The sequence below is a fragment of the Hydra vulgaris genome, chromosome 12 (genome assembly GCF_038396675.1).
Source record: "Hydra vulgaris chromosome 12, alternate assembly HydraT2T_AEP".
Taxonomy (NCBI): domain Eukaryota; kingdom Metazoa; phylum Cnidaria; class Hydrozoa; order Anthoathecata; family Hydridae; genus Hydra; species Hydra vulgaris.
The window spans coordinates 28311437-28337763 of NC_088931.1; the positions used below are offsets into that span (position 1 = coordinate 28311437).

Here is a 26327-nt window from a genome sequence, read left to right on the forward strand (position 1 = left end):
TGTTTGAGTGTTCTGTAAGTTTGTGTAAACTATTGTGTTTGCAGTGTTCTAAAAGTCTTATATGTCATTTAATGTCTTAGTTTGTATTAATCTGCATGTTCGTAAAGACTTTGATTTTTGAATCATAGCCATATTAAACATGCGTATCATGGATGGCTCACGGATGGTATGGATACTGTGATCTGATGTGGTTCATGATCTGGTTAAATATTGTATTATTGACATGGTTAGAGAAAGTTGTTTGTGTTATGTTTAATTTTCATTTAGTCAATATGTTTTAATGCGGTTCTTCGTTTTATATTTATGTTTACATGGGCTATTTAAGATACTAATTTTATATTCAGTTTATATGCAAATTAATATATTTTATTGTACTTATTCTTTTACTATTTAAAATAAAAATGGTATACTATAAATATCCATTTTATATTAAGTTTATTTTATTCTAGTGATGGTACTTGTTTTGTTTTTTAGTTTATATTTATTTTTATTTTAAACAATTTATTGAAATTATTCCTTTTAGCTTTTGTTTATACTTAAATTATGTTTATATAGTGTGGTGCAGCTGTTCGTTTTATATTTAGCTTATATATAATTAAATTTAACTAACATGCTTTAATGGAAATATTAGTCATTTTACATTTAATTTACTTTAAATAGTTTCATGAAATTATTTGTTTTTTATGTTTAATTTTTTTTTTTTTGGTTTTAATTTATTTATACAGTACTGTCCGATTCTTTTAGTCTAAAATTAGTTTGTATAATATGAACGCTTAAGACCTGCAATAAATTTGATACATCGGAAGAGTAGATATAATTTTTTTTAAGAAATTCATTCATCAAAAACAAATATTAAAGCAACTTTCTTTCCTTTAAATAAGAATACGAAACATTACAAACCTTGATGAACATAGCCCCTGCAAGGAAAAGCAAGTCTGTAAACAAAATTTTGTATACTTCATTCACTGACAGAACCATTCAAAAATGGTGAACATAAAAATTCTCAAAAATGTACAAAAAGAATATATATTTTTTTTAATTTCCGTAACCGAAAAAACTTTAACTTCTACAAAGATATTTTTAAATTTATTTAGCTAATAGCTTACCTAAATTTTTAAATAAGCTATAGTAGTATCCAATTTACAAAACTGGTCTTTAGTGATTGTGCTATTAAGAAATGCTTAGCAACTTTGCAAGTAATCTAAAGTAGTTATATTAATTTGGCACAATAAATTACAAAATGTACCTGTAGGTTTAGGATGTATATTACATTCAAATCATTTTCGTTTACGATGCTGCTCTTTAGCTTAACTATAGTGTAAATCTATAATCTTGTTACAAGAAATGTGCTAAAATATTTTTTGGCTATGACAAGTACTCAAGTGCTAAAAATATGTTTATGGAGCTAGGCCTGCCTACTCTCGATACTTTACTGTTTAACTGCAGACATAGTTTTAAAAATCAGCTTGTCACCTGCGCCAGTAATAAGTTAACTGCGTATGAATTACGTATGAATATGAACTGCGTATGAATTGTTAATTGACTTTTTTTTGTTTTGTTTTACTAGTGACCTTGTATTGTACTTGTTGTATGAAATAAATGAATTATTATTATTAAACAAAAAACAATTTTAAAATCATATTTTTTTAATTTTATACCACAAAAAAAAAAATATATATTGTTGCCATGACAAACACATTTATGAACAATATCATTACAAGCCATGAAAAGCCATGACAAATACAGTTACACAAAAATAAAGTTAAACAAAAACTAACATATTGATAATCACAAAAAAACGTTTAGTGGTATTACCAGAGAACAAAGTTATTCTTACCTTATATTAAATAGAATTTTACAACCTAAACTGTTGGCAAATGATCAATAAAGTAAATTTTAAATCATGAAAATTTACTAAATTTAAACCATATTTCAACAGTAGAGCAATTAATTTAAAATAATGAAGAAGGGCAGAACCTCAAGTACGAACTAAAAAAAAAAGGGAAAAAAGAATATAATACAAAGACATTTTCAAATTCGAATAAAATATAATCCTTTTAATAAAAATATATAATATATAATACCAGTTTATAAAATAAAACAATAGAAATAGCAAAAATAAAAAAGTTGAAGTTTAAACTTGACAAAATATATAAATTAACATTACTATATCCTTAAATTAAAATTACTATATTTTGGACAATAAATATACTAATTAAAGTAAGATTGACAGTAACCTTTTTCCAATGTTCCTAAATTAAAGAAATAATCCTACTCAACGGTTTCCGAAAAAGCCTACCTACTTTTGAGCAATGGGAAAAACTCTACGGCAAACGAAATTATTCACCTCCTTTTGAGCCATGGGATCGTCTGCTAACCTCTAAAAAAACGTGTTTTATTAACTTTTATTTATTTATTAATATTAAAGTAAATAATGGCGAGTTGCAAAAAAACACAGCATCTTAATCTAGTTCCTAAAAAAAAATTAAAAATGCTTGCATACTTCATCAAGGAGAAGTTGACCATAATAATAACAAACTGCGGGGTTTTACTGAAAATGCGCTTGCGAAAGTGAAGAACGCTTGGTAAGTCACAAACTAAATGTCCAACTCAATTTATTTCTTTATATATGCCTAAAACAATGGTACGGAAAAAACAATAAATAACATGGATTTGATAATAATAGAGTTATATTATCATCGGTCTTGTTACCTTAAATATACAAGACCCCAAAAAACTCCTTTTATTACAACAAAAGATGCAATTATGCGTTTGCTCTTCGACTATGTGAAAGAACACGTATTAGGCAACTTAGAGATTATTCATACAAGTAAGCTATTTGAATTTTACAAAGAAAACTGCACAGATCGAACAAAGATTCCAGATAGAAGGACTTTACAGGATGCTGTAGTTGCAGAATTCGGCGGGTCTGTTCAGTTGTGGTCACCAAAATACGGCTATTTTTTCTTATATTACGATACTATTGAGAAGGGAAAAATCATTGAAGTCTTTTTAAAAACAATCGAGAATCTAGAAAAAAAGAATAATCCAAAACCGATTGAACAGCTTATCGATCATGTCGCAAAAGAGATTCGCAGCGAGGTTTTGTCTATGAAAAAAACATACTTTAAATGGCCTCCTAATGAAAACAAATTACTAAGAGTTAAAACTGAAATTCCACCTCTTCTGCATCAACTTTTTGCAAAAATTCTATTTTGTGCTAGAGTTAGTAAAAGAGGAATTGTCAAAATAAACTCTCTTTGTGAAGATGTTATTAATAACGTAACAAACGGCCATCATCGATGCTCCAAACACGTGTTATTAGGGTTAAGTACCAAACGAAAAACTGGATCAAAAGAGTTAGTGAAATGGCTAAGTAAATTAGGACATGGAGTTTCCTATGATGAAGTAAATTATTTAGAAACATTTCTTGCACAAAATTCAATGCAAAATCAAATTTTTAAAAGTTTTTGTCCTTCTGTTCTCCAGCCCTCAAAATTTGTGACCTTCGCTTGGGACAACAACGACATAAATCCTGACTTAACTTTAAAAGGAACTTTTATGCACATCACAAATGGTATTGTCATTCAGTTACAAAATATTGGTCAAGTACACAAAAACGAGGTTAACGAAATAGTTTCAAGAAAAAGAGAAAGATCTTTTAAAGCAATTGAGAAAGAGTTGCCTCTGTACGTAAAGCATAATCGAGAAGAACCAGATTACCTACGTCAAACAAACGCGTTATCTAAAGACAGTAAGTTACTGGTAGTTTCAGAGAAACTGGATTTCTTTTGGACCTTACTATATCAATTTTATAGTGATATCCCAAGCTGGACTGGGTTTAACTACCTAATTACACCTAAAAGGATATCAGAAGACATCCACGCTATTAGCTATCTTCCTGCTATTAACTCATCGCCTACAAACTTGAGCACAGTGCTTGAAGTTCTGCTCCAGTCCAAAGCTAAAGCCGAGAATCTTGGTCTCTCAGAAACTGACGTTGTAATGGATTAAGCGATATATGCAAAAGCGGTGGAAATCCTGATGAACCCTAGTCATATTGATCTTAAAAGATTTATTGTTCTCCGAATGGGTGCATTTCACACATCTTGTATTTTTCTAGCTGTTATTGGCAAAATATTTAATGATGTCGGATTACAAGACTGGATAATTGAAGCTGATATAGCCGGTGAGTGATTTCTTTATCTTTTTAAATTTTATTGACATTATATTACGTAGCAAATATTGCAACAGATTTTTTATGACCAAAGAAGGTTGAAGTACTAAAGATATTTTTTATATATTTTTAAGGTAAAAGTTCATTGGAGCGTATTTTGAAGGGAAAGCAATATAACCGTGCCGTTCGAATTTATCAATATCTGTATAATGCACTAACTCAGCTGAGGATAAAACATTTTGAAATTTCGTTAGTAGAAAACAATCTTTCCTCGTTGAATAACTTCTCTTCCTCACCTGAGTTCATAACTTGTTTAAAGGAGGTAAATAAATTTGCCTAAGTATACTTCATGTCTGTGAATTTAATGATGATATTAAAATTGTACTTTGATTTTTTTTTAGACGATAACGACAATTTGGAATCGTTGTTTGATGATGATTTCTTCAAAACTTTAAATGATCACTCAAATGTGTTAAAAGATATTGATATTTCCGGACCAACTTCCGCTTTTTGATTTTCTTTAATTGAAATGTTAAATATTTTTTTTGTTTTTCTCCGTTCAACGAAGGTTGGTAACTGGACTCTTCATTTGGAGGCAACACGCCAAATGCTACCGTGATTTTTTGCATATGATCGTCCAAATTATTCTCGCTTCTTAACTTTCTATTGGACCGAAATGATGCAACTTCCTAAAACTCATCCAAGTATTTATCAACAGTTTATGTAAGCTTGTACTCCAAAATATTTCGTTTGGATTTCAACAAATTTTAGTTTTAAAAATAGTTTCAAATTAAATCTTTATAACTTATTATCTTTTTAAAAACAGGGATGGAAACTTCTCCGTAAGAAGAACGAGCAGTACGTTTAACAAAGTTCAATTTGACCAATGCATTGAACAAACTATTAATCGTGATCGGAAATGCCAAGGGGAAATAAAAGGTTATAGTACGTCTGAAGGAACCATTCAACGCTGGGTACTTACAAGTCATACTGTTTCAAAATGTATTTCAATTTTGAAAAATGACATGGGAATCACAACCAAAAAACAAACACCAAAAGATCTAAAACCATCAAGAAAAGATTTCAATAACGGATGTGTAGAGAGAGCTTTGATACTAATAACAAATTGGGGCCCTTTTGAGCAAAGAGATTCTTTGGTGAATATTTGTTCTGGAATTGAAGTACCCGATGAGTTAAAAGATAATTTATTGAATGCACAATCCATTGGGGAAGCAGAGTTCCAAAGGTTCTTTAGAGAACGCGTTCAATCTTCAACAGTTTCCTTTTACGCTCCAATCAAAAAGTGTCGTCTGCAAACATTTAACAATTTAAATTTGAAAAATACTTATTGCCTTAAAGAGAAATCATTCACTATATCAGCCGAACGAAGCATGTTTGGGAGATTGCTAGTTATTGCAAGAGGTAGAGAAGGTCTAACTTTGAAACAAATACTATGTTATTCTTTGAGTCCTATCCCATGGGCATTGGGATTACCTGATGGTAGCCTCGTCAAAACAAACAAGATGAACCTTCTTCGTAAGTTAATTTACAACTGTTACTATAGGTATTGATAAATCATCTTATTCAATTAGCAGTTTAACTTAAAATAGTTGCTGAAAGCCGAAATCATTTGTTTGTTAAGAACATATTAGTCGTTCTAAAATAATTAATAAATACAACCCATTTCTACCAAATAGAAAAGTTTATATGCCAATTATATGGATTGAAATGCAGTGATACAAACAAAGGAAGATACCTCAAGTTTATTGCCAAGAATGAAGCTCCGGAACCCCAAAACCTTCCACCTACTAGGGATGTTCTAATGTGTCATTGCAAGTGAGTTTCGTATGTAACAGCAATTGTCAAACGATCACAAGAGGCAAATCCCGATATTCCAAAACCCAATGGATATGGATGGCGAGAAATTGGCGATCAACTTGAGGTTGAATGGATGTTCATTCCACCTGCTCCAGAAGACGTTTTGCAGTTAATTTAAACACTGGTTTGTCTTGGTCGATCGCATGGATTGACTTGTACGGATTTGTGCAACTGTTCATCTTGTGAAAACACAAATATATGTATATATATATATATATATATATATATATATATATATATATATATATATATATATATATATATATATATATATATATATATATATATATATATATATATATATATATATATATATGCACACACACACACACGCATGCAAAAAACCGAAAATGTGTTTATCCTTGATGTAAATGAAGTCATCAATCAAGAACATCGACCTTTGTAATATTTTCCCTTTAAAAAATCTGTTCACGAAATTCTTTTTGGTTATTTTTTTTTTCTTTCACGAAATTTGGAAAAATTATTAGCGTGACGTCATCATTACCAAGTAAGGGCTCAAATTTGACCCTTAAAGCACTTTTAGAATTGCTCGTAAGTTTTTCTCAAGATTTTATTATTCTTTATAAGGTTTTCTCAAGAGGTTATGTAACTTTTGACGTAAATATGTATTCTTTAGTTTGATTTTTGAAAAAATATATCAGCATGACGTCATCAGTACCAAATAAGGGCCCAAATTTGACCCTTTAAGCACTTTCAGAAAAGCACGTAAAGTTTTTCTCATTCAAGATATCAACCTTAAACTATTTAAGTAGTTTTTGTAATGTCCACTTCATTTTCAAGAAAAAGTTACACGTAGCGTCCAGACTACTATATTTGATGATAAAATAGGAACTTTATTTAAAAAAAAAAGATTAAATGTTTCTGCCACTAAAAATTTATTTACAATATAATTGTGACTAACTTTAAGATTATTCGGAAGTAAATTAATTTACTTCTGAATTTCCGTACAATCATTTTTTTCCGATTACCTCCTTTATAATTTGCCATGTTTTTTTCGAATCATTTTTGTGTTTCATTAATTGTTCCGAATAGTAATGTTTCATCGAGCGTTTTAAAAGTGATTCATATAGCCGTTTATAGGTTTTATAATTAGTTTGATTTTTATGAGTTTTTTTTTAAGAAACTTGCTATATTAACGCTGTTTTGTTTTGATTTTTTTGAAGATTTAAGAATGCCTCTCGTCATCCAAGGGTTTAAAAGTGTTTTTGTTGTAATTACTTTAGTAACTTTCGGGAATGCTTTATTATAAAGACTAAGAAATTTATTTTAAAAGATATCATATGCTTTATCGGCATTTAGATTTAGTTGTAGGGTGTCCCAGTTGACACCGGTTAGAAGTTTATGAAAATTTTTAATTTAACTTGAGTGTATATTACAAACAAACGAAGCTATTAATTCAAAAGTAGACCACGTTTATTATAACTTTGAAGGGTTTACTTTAAGGTACTACATCAAAAAAATATTTTTTAATACTTAAAAAAAAAAGGGTTTCTGCCAAAAAGTCGGGTTTCAGAAACCATAGTGCAATGTTGAAAATATCCGAAGCTATATAAGCTATTATACTATCTATTAGAGTTGCTGAGTTTATTGTTACTCTTGTAGGTTTGTTTATTAAAGGTATTGAACCCGTTTCAAGAAATGCATCATAAAATTTTTTAACTTTAAGGTCATCATTATAAAGAAAACAATTCATGCTTAAATCTCCAATTATAAAATTTTGCTAAGGTTTTCGCTCACGGCATCAGGTGGCCGATAACAACAGCTTAGTAAAATCTTCTCTTTTTTTTTGTTGATATTTAGTAATTTCAATAGTTACAATTTCTTCATCGCAGTCGGAAACGCTCAAATCATACCTAAAACAATATTCAATATTTTCGTGAATATAAAACTCCACCAACGCGCTTATTTGCTTTCTTCTCCATTGAAATAATATTAAAACGAGGTAGATGAAAATTATTATTTAGGTCTTCTAAAGAAGTCCAAGTTTCCGTTAAACAAATTATATTGAAAACGTGTTTAGTTTCATCTAATAAGTTTAAAAGTTTTTCAAAATTGCTATTGGGCTTCTTATATTAAGGTGGAGAATTAAAATTCGATTATTATTTTTTTCACACTCATTCTTAAAATTTTCTTGTTGGCTTGGAAAGTAATAAGAACAATCTGAAAAATTATCGTGAGAAATATTGTTATCGGAGTCTGAGTCTTAATTTGACGTAGAGCTATTCGTTTTTTGAAATTTAAAAACACGAAATTAAAAGTTTTTATTTGCAGCCATGATTAATATATTTTATTTAAGATTGCTTTTTAAGAATGCCCATAAATTTATTCGTAAAGTTGTTTAAAAAAAAAAAATTTATTATGAACAATTGTGTCATACCTTACCAAAACACTTTCACCATTCAATCACCTTTCTTTTACTTCTGGAAACATTTTTTTCGAATAGCGATGGTTTCTCGAGAAAAGTCTTCATTAACGAACGTATGCCTTTGAGTCGATACGATTCCTTTAATATTCTTACTTTATCTTTATATTTCTGAAGATTTAATATTATAGTCCTTGGTCGTGCATCGTTTTTTCGTCCAGTGCGGTGTGCTCTCTCGACAATTTCGACATCTTTTAGTCCAAGTTTTTCGGAGAAAACTGTTTGGACGTTTTTTTTCGGTATCCCCCGTGATTCTTTATCATTTTCGTAAATACCATCAATCCTAAGATTATTTTGGCGTGATCGATTTTTTAGTTTTCTTTATTTTTCTTTTAATACATTATCTATTTTTGTATGTTCAATTTTTTTATCCAAATATTTCTTGTTAGTAATTATTTTTTCGTCAATATGTCCTTTATTAAAATTAAGACTTACCTTTAAATCTTCTAATTCTTTTGTTAATTTATTTATGTTATTTGCATTTGCATCAATATTTTTCTCTACTTTTTTAAATCTGTCGTTTATTATTTTGATGTTAGCTCCAATAATATTGAGAATTGCATTTTCTTGCTCAAGAAACATTTCTTCCGTTTCCTTCATAAATTCTTTGAACATTTCTTTTGTAAGTTTCGTTATTTCTGGAAGTGTTATATTACAGCCATATTACTCGATTATTAAGTTAAAGATAATTAACTCGATTATTAAGTTAAAGATATTTTATGTGGAAGGAAGAAGAATTTTTAAAATAAGTATATTAATTGTTTTTGTAGGGGAGATGGCGGCAGCTTTGAACATTTTTTAAACCTTTTTTTATAAATCAATATTTTAATTATTATAACCACTTTTTTTCTTCTGAATAGTCATAACAATGATTAAGGAACAAAACGACAGACTTTTAATAAATTCTGAGCTAAAAATTAAGTCAGAATTCCTATTTCTATAACACACGTGAAAATGTTCAAAACTGAGGTAGCTTTGAACACACCTGGGGCAGATTTGAATTATCTCTGGCAAATGGAAATAACTAGAGATTTTTTTTTTTAAATAGAGCATTAATTTACTTTAAAATTTCATTAAGTTTAGGTTTCTAATAGTAAAATTTTTTTTTTTTTAAATACAATCTAATCTTATAATCACTCTAGAGAGTTGATCAAACAAAAGTTATATAAAGCTATTTAATAGGGTGGAGTGAATTTTATTTTTTTTTACAATTCATTTAGCCTGGGTGCTAAAGTTGTCTATTCATTTCAGAAATACTCTGGAAAAATATCAATGCTCTAGGAAATTTCTTGAGGTGCCTCCAGACCTTTAAAATTTTAATGGGTCCCTAATATTATATAAAAAAAAGTTTTTCAAAAGTATGTCATGTTGGGTCTCAAAAGAAGCAAAATTTTATAAAAATTTCAAAAAAAACAATTATTTTTTAAAAAAAAATTGTTATTTTATAGTTTATTGCATAAAAAATGACCTTTTAAACTTAAAATGAAAAAAGTTTATTTTTTTGATAATATTTTCAAAAAAAATCTTAAATGATAATTTTTTTATAAAATAATTGTTATTTTTGAAATTTTTATAAAATTTTGCTTTTTTTGAGACCCAGCATGACATACTTTTGAAAAACTTTTTTTATATAATAGTAGGGACCCATTAAAATTTTAAAGGTCTGGAGGCACCTCAAGAAAATTTCCTAGAGCATTGATATTTTTCCAGAGTAAATCTGAAATGAATAGACAACTTTTGCACACCCAGGCTAAATGAATTGTAAAAAAAAAATAAAATTCACTCCACCCTACTATTTAAGCTGTAAATAGAAGCAGCTTAAAAAAAAAGCTAACAAAACTAACTAAACTTTAAACTTAAAAAACCCAATTATACCGGTAAAAAGTAATAGATAAAGTTTAAGTTTCTATTAGTAACAATAGATAAAACAAGGGTTATCTAAAAATATTAAACTATTCACTGATCTAATCGAAATTTTACACTTCAAAAACACAAATGTTTGTGTTAGTGCATTGTTTAGTATGGCATTGTATTATAAAACATTTAAAAAGCACTAACAATGTAATATATATATATATATATATATATATATATATATATATATATATATATATATATATATATATATGTATATATATATATTTATATATATGTATATATATATATATATATATATATATATATATATATATATATATATATATATGTATATATATATATATATTTATATATATGTATATATATATATATATATATATATATATATATATATATATATATATATATATATATATATATATATATATATATATATATATATATATATAATAACCCTCAAATAATTTTTAAAGGAATATTTACAAGCAACAAAATCTAAACTTTCAAAACTGTGTAAAAAATCAAAATAATTAAAAGTTAAGATAACTCAACATCACGGTCGTTTAGACTTTAGAAATAAGTGGAAAGTTATTATACGCAAGCGCAGTAGAGTTAAAAATAATTTAGAATTTTAATAATGGCTACGGATGCAACGTTTTTAAAAACTTATCATTGACAACGAGTAACTTGTTTAATTTTAGATAATTAAATAGACTTTTAACTATTTTTTTAAATGAAATTATTGTGAAAATAACTTGCAGCTGTACTAAGAAATGTTTTAAATAAAATACAAGACAACTGAATGTGAATAAAATCTACTTTTAGCTAAAGCTACTTTTACTGTTTTTGTTTATAATCTTTAAACCTTTTTTAAAAAAATTTTGAGCGCAGAAATTTTAAAATTTTTATTTATTCAGCAAGATGAACCTTTTATCTTTTTTGCATTTTTTGCTTATATGAGGATTCAATTTTTTTTGCAGGGTTAAAATAAAATCTTAATCGTTAACTTTTTGTAACCTGTTGCTACGGTACTCCTTTCCGATGTCTATATATATATATATATATATATATATATATATATATATATATATATATATATATATATATATATATATATATATATATATATATATATATATATATATATATATATATATATATATATATATATATATATATATATATATATATATATATATATATATACACGAAAAATCAAATAACACTAACATTGAAAGGTCAAACCAAGTTGACGATGAAATAATTCAAAGTATACAAACAGCAAAAATAGAGTTAAACAGAAAAATATATACCGGTATACTCATATGTGGTGATTTCAATTTTCCATACATCAAATGGTATGAAGATGGTTCTGTTCAAGTTAATGGTAATAAAAATAGCATTGGTGCTAGAGTTGTAGATCTTATTAACAATATAAACATCATTCAAAATGTAACATTTCCAACATTCATCCAAAAAAATAAAATGCCAAAAAATATATTGGACCTGGTCATAACTGAATCATCAGACAGAATCAAACACATAGAAAATTTACCACCACTTGGATTAGCTAGTCAAGGCCATTTGGTACTAAAATTTAATGATGATTTATCAAGTAATAAAGGTAAAACTAGTTATTTAACATTCAAGTACAATTACCATAAAAGTGATTTCAATTCTATCATTAAATGTTTTCAAAATATAGATTGGTTAAAAGAGTTAAGCAACTTAAATATAAATGACAGTTACAACTTATTTTTGAACCGTTATAACTACATAACAAATATGTTTGTACCAAAAATAATATGTAAAAATAAAAACAAACCTCTTTGGCTCAATCATACACTTTTAATCCTCATAAATAAAAAAAATAGATTATGGCGTAAAAATCAATCTTCAAAGTGGAAAATACCTGAGCTTGTCGAACAATACAAAAAACTAAAACCTTCTTTACAAGTACAAAAAAGATTAACTATTAAAAAATTTGAACATAGTTTAGCTTTTGATACAAAAAATCCCAAACGTTTGTTTAGTTATGCTAATAATTCACGCAAAATCAAACAAAGCATCGAATCAATTCGAAATAAATATGGAGTTACTGGGACAGATGGTAGATTCAAATCAGTCTTCAACAATAATTCAGTTAACAAAGATTCTCCACTACTTTCAAATCGTACAACTGAGCGTTTATCAAGCCTTCATTTTTCAATAGATGAGATCAAAAATAAATTAAAAAATTTAAATCCAAATAAAACAACCGGACCGGACAATGTCTACCCAATGATATTAAAACAATGTGCTAATGTACTATCTTTACCTCTAACAATTGTATACAACAAATCTCTATCATAAAGATCAATTCCTCAAGTATGGCATAATGCAAATGTTACTCCATTGTTAAAAAAACGTAATCCTAGTGAACCAAGTAATTATAGACCAGTTTCACTAACATCTATTCGATGTAAATTAATGGAAAGCTTAGTAACTAATGATTTGTAAATCATCTCTTAAAACTAAATTTATTGTCTCAATCTCAACATGGTTTTGTAAAGAATAAAGCATGAGTTACAAACTTATTAGAATCCAATGATTATGTTACTAAATGCTTAGCTAACAAAAATGCAGTAGATGTGGTATATCTGGACTTTTCAAAAGCTTTTGACACAATCTCTCACAAATTATTAATCATCAAGCTTAAAGCTTATGGAATAGTTGGAGACCTTCTTGATTGGATTAAAGACTTTCTCACTAATAGAAAACAGAGAGTAGTACTTGGAGAACACATATCTGATTGGGCTCACGTTACTAGCGGTGTCCCACAAGGCTCAGTTTTATGCCCAATACTTTTTATAATTTACATCAATGACTTGCCAGACAATTTAAAATGTGTCAGTAAACTATATGCAGATGATTCGAAACTAATGAATGAGCTACGAGTAAAAAATATTCTTAATGATACCACTGACATTCAAACTGATTTAAATAAAATCACTGAATGGAAAAAAGTTTGGTTGATGAAGCTGAACCTAGAAAAATGTAAAGTTATGCATATGGGAAGTAACAACCCACGCTCAAACTATTCACTTCAAGATACAACCAACTATTTAAATTACGATTTAGAAAAATCAGATGTAGAAAAAGATCTTGGTATATTTGTTTCAAGTAATGCTAAATATTTTAATCAAGTTATTCATGCTAGTAATAAAGCTAACAGAATGCTTAATATGTTAAAAAAAACATTTATATCAAGGGATTTAATGTTATGGACTAAGTTATACAAAACATATGTCAGACCTAACCTGGAATATGCAATCAGTACTTGGTCACCTTATTTAATGAAAGATATAAAGATTATTGAGAAAATTCAAAGACAATCCACAAAAGTCCCAACTATATGCAAACATCTTTGTTACACAGATAGATGTATCTTATTTCAAATTCAAAAACTGGAGGATCGTAGAATAAGAGGTGACTTGAATCAAAAGTTTAAAATTGAAAAAGGTCTTACCATCATTAATTGGCACAATGAACCAATTATACGTCCAGCTCGATGTGGTCAACGAGAACAGTTTGTACGCGAATTTAACAGAAATTGCGATCCACGATATTATTTTTTAGTAATCGTGTTGCTAAGCATTGGAATGCACTCAATCATGCAACAGTTAACTGTTCCTCGACTAACGAATTTAAGCGAATGCTTGACAGTTCAATTGATAGTTGCCTACAGTCATTATATGACTTTAATAGGATCTGTATCCTATTTGCAACTCATATACTATTACTATTACTATTACTACAATTTATAAGTATATATATATAATATATATACTTATATATTGTATATATATTAATATATATATATATATATATATATATATATATATATATATGTATATATATATATATACATATATATATATATATATATATATATATATATATATATATATACATATATATATATATATATATATATATATATATATATATATATATATATATATATATATATATAATTATATATTGTATATATATATATATATTTATATATATATATATATATGTATATATATATACATATATATATATATATATATATATATATATGTATATATATATACATATATATATATATATGTATATATATATATATATATATATATATATGTATATATATATATATATATGTATATATATATACATATATATATAAATGTATATATATACATATATATATATGTATATATACATATATATATATATATATATATATATATATGTATATATATATACATATATATATATATATATATATATACAATATATATATATATATACAATATATAATTATATATATATATATATATATATATATATATATATATATGTGTATATAAATATATATATGTATATATTTATATATATATATATATATATATATATATATATATATATATATATATATATATATATATATATATATATATACATAATCAGCAATAAAAAAGAAGGTGCTTTCGCACCGCGTTATTCCATCTGAAAATCATTATTATTTTAAATATATTTTTGGTTATTTTAGCTCCATGGAAAATAATTTTAATAAAAGTGAACCTGTCAGAAATATAAGAAGGAAAAAAAGAGTACCAATTTCATGTACACTAATTAAACAAATAAAAATAAGAATGGATAGAGGGAAAAGTATAGCTCAAATTACCAATGCTACTGATTTGGGATTATCTACCTTTAGAAAATAGCAGGCTATAATATAAACTAATAATAATCTTAGTGATTGTTTTAACCTACTACAGAAAAGTGGCCCCCTAACAAAGCTCGAATTCTCGTGCTATGATGTTGTTATCTGAATGTATTCAAGACGACAACTCACTTACGCAGGGGGAATCACAAAAAAGCTTCAAGAAAATAGAATAACCATATCCCAACCATCTATATCTTGTTACCTTAAGAAGCTTGAAATTACAAGGAAAAGATTAAGAAAGGTCTCTGATGTCACCTGTTCACCAAGAATGACTAGAGAGAGAAAAAGTTATTATATTCGATAAAGAAATATTGACACTTCTCAAATGTTATTCTTGGATAAAACCGAGTTCAATTTACATTCAAGACCAAAATTCGGATATTCACCTAAAAACACTCATGCATTTACAACTCTTCCTGCAAACAAAAGTCGCAATATCAGTCTACTTGCATTAATATCAGTCAGAGCCATCTTAAAACATTCAATTATTAAAGGATCTTTCAACACTGAAATTTTCTTAGAATTTTTTAAGCAATGCAATGCAGCAAGATTGTTTGAAAATAATTTTCTTATCATGGACAACGTAAGATTTCATAAATCAGGGTTGATAATTCAATTTTTCAGGGATAAGAGTATTAGATACAGGTATCCGCCCCCATATTCTTCCCAGTTAAATCCTATAGAAGATGTGTTTTCATGTTTAAAGTACAGATATTACAAATTACGTAATATCCAGAAACTTAGATTATTCTTTTAAATTTAAATAAAAAGGAACTTATTAATGCTCATTCGAGCGTGTTTGACACGATACTCTTGACAGCCATTGCACCGAGGTAATAGCAAGAAAGAATAGCAGCACTTTTTTCATAAGAAAAGTCAACAAAAGTGTATCCAAATATCTAACTTACGCAAACTTCAAATTATGTAGTATAGCGGTAGTGCTACTGAACTCTCGAACCCTCATTAAATACCGTGTTGTGACGACCGTAAGTTCAAGCAATATTTTTTTGTTTACAATACAGTACTTTCAAGAAAAATAATTTTAATCTTACTAAACTTTTTAATCTATTTTAAAAAGTTTAGTAAGCATTAGTTTCCCAATTTATTAAAGATTAGTAAAATTTTTATTAAACGTTTTACAATAGAATCTCTCTAATTCGAATTTTATGGGGAAAAATAAAAGTTCAAATTAGACAGATTTTTGAATTATAGAAAGTTGATTTTTCTTAAACGCATTTCACGGTGGCTTTTAATCGAATTACGGAGGTTTTCGAATTAAGGAGATTCGAATTAGAGAGATTGTACTGTATTAAAAGGAAGTTATTAATAATTAATATTAATTAATTTGATGATTGTTATAACAAGATAAAAAATATTTTTGCAGTCTCAGTATCGTTTTTAAGCTTATTAAGTGAAGCAAAATCAGCAAAATCAGAATCAGCAAAACAAGATTTATAAAGAGTGAAAAAAATGCATCGAGCAAGTCCTTTTCGGGAATATTTCATAAAAGACGGTCATGACAAAGACATTGCTCAAATTTAAGTTGTGCTCAGCTCAAATAAGGACAAAACAAAGTTGCACAACAGGGCTAAAATGTCATCCTAAAGGCTGTCACAAATCAACTTTTAATAAAATTAGAAATTTAAACAGAAAAAGAGTTGCAAAAACTATAAGTGAGAATTTAGCGAATCTTTACAAGCGCCATCAGAGCATGACTCACAGGTTGTTTTTATTCAAGGTGTTAAGAAAATGAATATGGATATATCAACAAAGTTGTAACAAAGTATCTTTATATGGGTAATCTACCATTATAAAAAATATCTCTAATTGTTGGCGAAAATAAAGTCAGCAGTTTGACATACAATACCAGAGGAAACTGGGTGATAGAAATGAATCAAAAAGAAGATGTGGTTCTCGTTAATGAAACAAGTATACAATTGTCTGGTAGTAACCAGAACATAAACTCTAAGCTACGGAGTGACATTGGTCTTTTAATAACCGTATAATGTGACCCTCTAATTGAGGACGATAAAATTTTAGCACAAATGCAGCTCTTTATAAGCAAGTTATACTCAGTAACTCACACTACGTACCGCTTTAACAGAAATATGAAAGACGGTCGAAGGCTGATTCGAATAAAGTCTTCTGTAAGACTAGAAGAAATTCCACATACGATAGAAATTGATGTAATAAATATCGCTCTTTATTTTGCAGGGAAATCTTTTCTCTGCAAAACATGCTGCAACTCACACCATCCTCAACAACGATACATTTCACATAAGGAACCCTCAAAAATTATTAAATACTCAAAAGTTAAACCCAAAGAACGAAAACAGCCTCTCGAAATAAATAGCGAAAAATTGGCAGAAAAAGAGAAAACGATTGAAAATACTACGCTTGCTAAAAAGCAAACTGACGGCAAAATACCTGTCAGTGTTTCACGACAAAGGGCGGTATGAATAAATATTTAGTTTATAAAGTTTATATCTACAAGTATTTTTTATTTTTTATATTTTTGTTTTTTATATTTTTATATTCTAAGAAAATGTATTCTAAAACCATCTGTATTATCCTTTCTGCACATTCTTTCACTCTAATTCGTCTTGTAATTTAAAACTTAATTGTAATTAAACACTCAAACAAAAATGGAGGCAATAAAATTTTTTTCTGTTAATATATGCGGCCTTGGTGACGTAAATAAGCAAAAAATTATTATTAAAAAACTAAAAAAAATGAATTTTTATCATCTGCAAGAAACCCATTTAAATACGCAAGACGCAGAAAAATTTATTCGACAATGGAATAATCCAGGTTTTTTCTCGAGTTGTACGTCACACACAGGTGGTACTTTAATCTTAACAAACCAAACTAATTATAACTTTAAAATAATTGAACATTTCGAAGACCTTGATGGTCATTATAATTATATCATAGTGGAAAACGAATACCATATTATTTTAATAATAAACGTTTACGCAAAATCTGGTTTGAGCTACACTGATCAAATCAAAAGAAAAAAGTTATTCAAAAACATATCTAAAAAAATAAAAATTAAAAACTCAAATAATCAGTTTACAATACTCTGGGGTGATTCTAAGGTTTTAGACGATAAATATTGCTACCCGCAAATCAACAGGAGAAAATGCCTGTCAACATGTAATTTAAAAACTTTATTAACTAAACTTAATATTAAAGATACCTGGCCCATTTTTAACCCAAATGCCCGAGAATACACATACAAATCAACAAACAATAAATCTTTTTCTCGCCTTGATAGACTATAAATAAGCAAACATATGCGCCAACTCATATCAATCGAACATGAACCAATGATTTTTTCAGACCATCAAAATGTTATATACGCCACCATTTTGATAAACAACATAGAAATTGGAAAAAAAGTCTTGGTTCTAAGTAATAAAAACTTAAGCAAATATAATTACACTGACAACGTTTCAAAATTTATTAAAACAGGATGCCAAAAAATATATCATTCTAAAAACAAAACATCTTGCTGGGATCTTCTTAAACAAGAAATAAAAAATTTTCACAAAAATTCAGTAAATCTAAAGCAAAAAAAAAAAAAACGAGTTGAGGAATAAAGAATTAAAAAGCAACTGAAAAATTCTCTTAAAAAGTCCTACTTTATCCCCAGAATGAAATACCTCAGCGAAATTCTAAAGGTAAAACTTCAAAGCTTTGAAATAAATAAAATAAACGGCGCAGAAATTAGAGCAAAAGTAAAATTGCGAACGGATGGTGAAAATCCAGCAAATTCTTTTTTCAGCTTGAAAAAGCAAAGACATCTTAACAAATCATCACGCTAATAAAAGACAAAAACGGAAATGAAAACAAAAACACCCAAGATATTACTAAAAGTTTTGAACAATTTTATAAAAAACTGTATAAAAACACTAATAATGACGTCCCACTGCAAAAGTTTTTACTCGATAACACATTGTTATTTTTTATTATTTATTTAACTTTTATTTCGCTGATTAAACAATATTACAATTTTTCATATAAAATAAATAACATCGTAAACATAAAAAACCTTTATAAAAAACGTTTTTAATCTTTTTAATTTATAATATATATATACTGTTATAATCAGTCAGGGACTCAAAGAAGGTAGGGATGATGCGTTTATCATCACAACCTTTTCATAGAGCCCCTTTAGTCACTATTAAAATAAAAATAAAAAAACACTTTAATTTTTAAAGAAAAATAAAAAATTTAATAAAATTAAAACACATAAGAAGAAAAAAATAAAAAATAAATAAAAAGAAAAAATACAAAAAAAATCTGAAAACAAATACTGTAAACTATAATACACTGCGACCATTTTCTATAGACGCATGTGGATTATGTCTTAAAAACGTACTTAACTTTATTTTTATAGTGTATTTCATTAAATTATAAATAAAGTATCAAAAAATAACGAAAATTATCAAAAAATAATATCAAATTTGAAAAGAGGTCAATTATAAATGAATTAAGACCAAAAGATAGCTGACTATTTTCTATAGACGCATTTCACATTTTTTAACAAAACTATCCAAAAAAATGTTTTTATCACATTTTTAGTACTCGATTGGACCTCCTTTTCGCTCAATTACTTGATAAATTCGTTTTGGTGTACTTTATACCAAGTTTTCTAGCACTTTTGGCTCCATATCCTCCCAGCATTCTGATACCGCTACTTTTAGCTCTGCCACAGAGTTATATTGCTTCTGGTCAGCATAGATACGTCTTACAATTATTTCCCAGATGTTTTCAACAGGATTCAAATCTGGACTGCGAGCAGGCCACCACATTCGCTCAATTTTTTTAGCTTCAAACCAAGCTTTAGTCTCGTTACTAGTGTGAATGATGGCGTTGTCTTGTTGAAAAACAAACTTTTTGCGTCGATATTTGTTTTTAAATGGAATCAAACATAATTTTAGCACATCAATGTATTCAGAACTTTTCATTTTGCAAGATTTAAATGCTAAATTTAACTTTCCTGTTGCATAAAACCAAAATTCCTTGTCGAAAAATATTTGGGTTCTTTCCTCAAATCACGCCAGTAGCCACTAAAACCATTAGGCCCATCAAGATTAAACTTTTTCTCGTCCGAAAAAATCACCTGGTATTGAAAACAAAAATATTCAGCTATTTAGACATCTTAAGTATTCATGAGAATTTAATCTAAAATTTCGTACTTGTTCCCAAACGCGTGTCATGTTTTCACGGGCGAAATCCATCCGTTTCTGTTTGTGAACGAGCTTTAAATTTGGTGCTTTATTCATTTTTGATCGTACTATGTGTGGGATGTCTATAAGAACTTTTCTAATCGTCTCCTTGCAAACATTTAAACCCAAATCTGACTTAATTGTTTTCAAACTTCTTGATGAATTTAATGCGAGTCGAACAATTCTGCGTTTTTCACGGTCTGGAACCCTAGATTTCTTTGGTTTCCTCTTGATTGTTGCATAATCTGTTGGATTTTTCAAGAAATTACGGATAACGTGATCTGATCTCTTCAATCTTCTAGCAATTTCTCGATTTGGAACTTTTTCTCGATGATAAGCCAATATTTGACCTTTTTCAATATCGGTAAGGACATTTCCTTTCGGCATTTGGTTAAGTTCAACTTAATTTCGACTCACAAGATAAAAAATACTACAGAATATAAGAAATTTGCGAAAAAACTCGTAAAAACTTTAGTGCGTCTATAGAAAATTGCCACGTGAATATTAAAAATTTAATTATTTTAATACAATCAAGACAATTAATAATCAGATGCATAATGGATCATTGTTTTCTTACATACACTTATTCAAATGTACCGTTAGAACAACTTTATTACCACTGCAACACTGTAAATTCGCCAAGTTCTACGTGCGTCTATAGAAAATGGTCGCAGTGTATATATGTCAGGAATTAAGGAGATGCATTTTAGTTTGTTGTTTAAACGATGAAATGCTTTTTAGGTCTTTAATATTTTTATTTTGGAAACGATTCCATACTGATGGACCTCGGTTTGTAATTAGAAAACTTGACTGCTGTGATTTAATTTTTCCTAGTTGATAGTCGTTCCTGGTATTTGAACGCAGATTATATTTTTCAGAAAATGATATAAGAAAGTTATCTGAAAAAACGTTTGGTAGAAGATTGTTTTTATATTTATACATAAACATTAATATCTGTAATGTGTTAAGTTTCTCAATATCTAGAACCATCATGCTTTTCATCACTGGGGCCGGGTTTACTAACCTATTTAAATAATTAATTGCTTTGCATGCATGGTTTTGCAGACTTTGCAATTTTAGCAATTTGGTTTTATTGGTTTTATTATACACAGACATAAAAAAAAATCACCAAGCAACAACATCACTCATTAGAGGAACCAATTATGCTTTGTGAGGTCGAAAATGCAATAAAAACTATGAAAAATAATAAATCACTTGAAAATGATGGCTTAACAGCCGAATTCTACAAATGATATTTTAGGACATTTGACATATGATATTTTAGGACATTTGACATATGACATTTTAGGTGAAAGTTTAGTTACAGTTCTAAATGAAATAATAAAAAAAAAACGAAATGTCTATTACACAAAAACAAGCCATTATAACTTGCCTTTTTAAAAAAGGAGATAAAACCGACATTTCAAACTGGCGACCAATATCTCTCTTAAACACGGACTAAAAAATTCAAAAATAATATCAAACCGATTCACAAAAATTCTCCCAACCATCATAAACGAAAAGCAAACAGCGAGTGTCCCTCATAGAACAATTTACCAAAACCTGGCATAAACAAGAGACATAATATATATCGCAAATAAAAACAATTTAGATGCCTCCATTATATCGATCGACCAAATCAAATCCTTCGACCGTGTCGACAGAAATTTTTTATATGACTGTTTATCTAAATTTGGTTTTAGTGTTTGCTTTTTTTATCTTATTAAAACTCTATACTTTGACATTAGTTCCAATCTTAAAATAAACGGCTTTCTATCTGATAAAATAAATATATACAGAGGAGAACGGCAAGGATGCCCCCGCTCAATGACACTATACATAATTCAAGCTGAAGTCTTTGCAGGGTATATTAGAAAAACTCCCGAAATAAAAGGAGTTACCCTAGACAACAAAGAAACTAAACTACAACAATACGCAGATGACACACATTTTTATTTATCATCTGACAACTTCATAAAAGCCCTAGGCAATGCCATAAATATTTATAAATTAGCAACAGGTACTAAATTGAACACTGCCAAATGCCAACCCAGTGGGCACAGTACGTTTTTAAAACGTTCTTTGGACGTTTTTATTAGGTTTGAACCTTATAAAAACGTTTAAAAAACGTTTTTAAAACGTTTTATAAACGTACCGTGCCCACTGGGAAGGGTTGTGGCTTGGAAAGAACAGATCAATAATATAAGAAAACTTTTTAAATTTTTCGTGGCAAGACACGACACTTCGGAGTTTAGGTATTATTTTCTCAAGTTGTAGTCGATATCGACCAACCACCAATGGGATGAGGTGATCGCTAAAATCAGCAAAAAAATAGAAAGCTGGAAAAGATTTCATTTATCGATAAAAGGAAAAGCTATTATTATTAACCAAATACTCTTAAACAGCTTATGGTATCTTGCCTTTACGCTTCCAATTCTAGGAGACCGAAAAATTGAACTAATAGAACAAAAAATCGAAAGTTTTCTTTGGAACAATTGCACCATAAAAACTCCAAGACAAATATCTAAACTCCCTGTTAATAAAGGAGGCTTAAATATTATAGACGTTAATGAAAAACTTTAATCTATACAACTAAGTTGGATTTCAAAATATTTTAATAAAAATGAAAAAGGAGCGTGGAAAGATTCAGCTTTCTACATATTCAATAATTATAGAAACGCCAACCAGGGAAATCTTAGATTCTTTTAGAACTTGCATAAATCTGGAGCAACGAAAACAAAACTAATATAAAAATGAACAACAATCGTTTTTTAATCTGAGATGCCCAGATTATCTTTCGAATTTTTTTTTTTTATTTTGCTTTTTCGTTTATTTTTGTTTTTTGATTCTTTTTTTCTTCTTCGTTTTTCTGTCTATATTTTACCGAGTAGTGGAACAGTAGACCAAATTGTAAATATAACTACTGTATTCATTATTAAAACTCTGCACGGCAAATGCCTGAGGAGAATAAACTTCAATATAATATAATATAATATGATGCCTGCGTGCAAACTGTGATTAAACTCGCCGCACTTTCTCCCCAAGGTGGTAGTGGTACATTTGGATTCTTGTTCGATCTAAGAATATTAGAAAAAATTAATTATAAAAAATGTGATGTAATTAAAAAAACGTAAATTGTTGAAAAATGTTGAAAAATGAACTAAAATCATTTTATAATGTTAAATCCATTTTTATTTTATCTTAGGAATGAAAAATCAACTTCAATTAGCAGCAACATACCGTGTGCAGTACATCTACTCCATTTAGTGGTTATTGAAAGCTTTTAAGCGGTTAAGGAAGTTAAAGATGTATTCAAGACCTGTAGATTATTGGCAACAAAAACATACAAGTCAGTTGCAAGTCAACAGAGAATTATCAATGCTTGCCAAAATGTATAACAAAAAAAAATCAATTTTAATAAAATCATTACTCCATGTAAAACCAGATGGAACAGTGGTTTAATGTGCATGGAATCAATTTTGCACCTTAAATAAGACTTTGACATTATTTCTGCTAGTAATTTAAAAACTGATGACATTTTTAGGGCAATCATCCCGATTCAAGAACAATTTGAAGTCATTGAGAAAATTGTTCCAATTTTAAAAGTGATGAGTGATTTCTCAGAGTGTATTTCTGCAGAGAAACGGCCCACAGGACATCTCATAATCCCTGGCCTATATGATATCCAAGAAAAAATTAAGAACTTTATTTTGACCAATGATAAAACAACAGTTGATTTTGCTTCTAAAATTCTTGCAAATCTCAACAAAAGGTTCCCTGACTGTGGTTCTAAGATTACCAACAATTCATTGTCGCATTTTTTAGACCCAAAATTTAAAGGTCAGTTATTGTCAAGATTTGGAAAAGAGTGTCAAACAATTAAACAATTGAAACTAAGTGCAACAGGTGACGATTTATCATTCAATTCAAAACAAACTCTAGCTCTCCAGACCAAGAACTTACCCCAGCAAAAAAGCTCCTTTTTGAGATAATAAATCAAGGCAGTCCACAGTCTGGGTTCTTGGACACATCAATATCAAACCCTTTTGATGCAGAATTAGAAGCTTGCAAAAGATTGGGGTTCCCACAAAAGAGCTATGACATTCTGGAGTGGTGGAGGGTTCACCACAGTTACCATTACTCTCCAATGTAGCAAAAAAAAGTTTTATGCATTCCTGCTTCATCTACTTCATCTGAGCGTGTATTTTCACAAGCTGGAAATATTGTCAGTTGCAAAAAAACTCTTCTAAAGTCAGAAACAGTGGAAAAGCTTGTCTGAAATCGATTTCAAGGTCTGGAATCCAGACCTTGAAATCGATTAATTTTAATTAAGTTAAACATATTTTTATATTGTTTCCATTGATGTATTCAATTTGAAATAAAATAAATAATAGAACAAAGCTATGAAACCTTTTTTTCATACTCCCGAACAATACCGACTTTTGTTTACTACTGAATCTTAACAAGAGTTAAAACAGGGTGCAAGGGAAGAACAGGGGATGTCAGTTTTTCGCAAACTGAGATAAATCAAGTTTGGTTTTCATAGACTTCCCGTACGTTACATTTTTTCCTTTTTTTTTCACTAAATTAGGCTATTAATTTTTATGTATTTGCTTCAAATTTAACACTGAAGGTAGTTTTTGATTTGTACAACATGTTAGTAAATGGATACATGTTCGTGGCTGGATAGCTCAGTTGGTTAGAGCGTTAAACGGAAAGTTAAGACCCGGACTGTTGCACGATACGGGTTCAAATCCTGCCACCGCCAACTCAGCGCTTGAGTAGTACTTCTGTACGCAAAAATGTTGGTCAATAACGGACGCTACTTTGGATTAGTCTTAATGACTATTTGTGGCTGTTCCTATGCTAAGCCAACAATATCTTCGGATAAAAACATTGTATAGGAAAATATAGCATGAAAATTCCAAATAAAAAAAAAAAAGTAAAAAAATCTTAATATTTTCAAAAACTGACATTCCCCGTTTTTCCCTTGCATCCTTTTAGTTTATTGTTAACGTTAGTGTTACCAATAAACAATAGTAGACATGCTTAACACCGATGCTCTCGTCACCTCCGGCTTTTATCACAACCGCATTCCCTTATTAGTAGTTATTAGTCCCTTATATGTAGCGTTAATAAGATATAAAAACATATATCAAGTTTTTTAGTTTTACTTTCACTTGAAAATTGCATTGCGGCAACATCATCTTAAGATTCGATCTGTAACACTTATTTCTGATTGATAAAGTCTTTAATATTTTATATACTTTTAAAATTTTCGTTAGACAGTATCACTGTCTAACGAAATAACCAAGTGGTTAGCGCAGCCGAGTGGTTAGCGCAAGGATCTAAAGCTTTAATACAAAGTGAAACGTTTTTGAAGAAAGAAGTTTGTTTTGAAAGAAAGTTATTTTGTTTTGCATTTTAAACAACAAAAATAAAAAAAATAAAAGCAAGCTGACGATTTGAACTTGCCACGCGGCGACGCGTTCTTTTTTTCCGTAAACGGTGGCTCCCAAATCAAACGGTGGCTCCCATTTTTGGTAAAAGTAACTTTGAAACTAGGAGAAAATATAATCATAAACATTAGACAAAGAATATAATCATAAACAATGACCGAAAAATGGATAAAATTGATGTAAGTGATAAGCTTATATCGAATTTATTACATTAAAGAGAAAATTAAATTTTTATAAAAAACTAAGTACAAAGAAAATGATTATGTTATAACATCTTATCGTTTCTAAACGTTAAGAAAGTAATTTTAAAGTAATTTAAAAGTATATATATATATATATATATATATATATATATATATATATATATATATATATATATATATATATATATATATATATATATATATATATATATATATATATATATATATATATATATATATATATATATATATATGCTTATATACATTACACACACGTGATTCAAATCGGATTAAAAAAA

The 26327-nt window shown here is 28.2% G+C and overlaps 1 long non-coding RNA gene across 1 annotated transcript; it reads right to left on the reverse strand.

Annotated features, from left to right (window-relative positions):
• Positions 1 to 11689: 11689 nt before the first annotated feature.
• Positions 11690 to 14025, reverse strand: LOC136087708 (uncharacterized). The gene is made up of 2 exons (XR_010641997.1): positions 13885 to 14025; positions 11690 to 11966 (listed from the first exon to the last, which is right to left on the reverse strand). It is a non-coding gene; the product is annotated as an uncharacterized LOC136087708 (long non-coding RNA).
• Positions 14026 to 26327: the final 12302 nt, after the last annotated feature.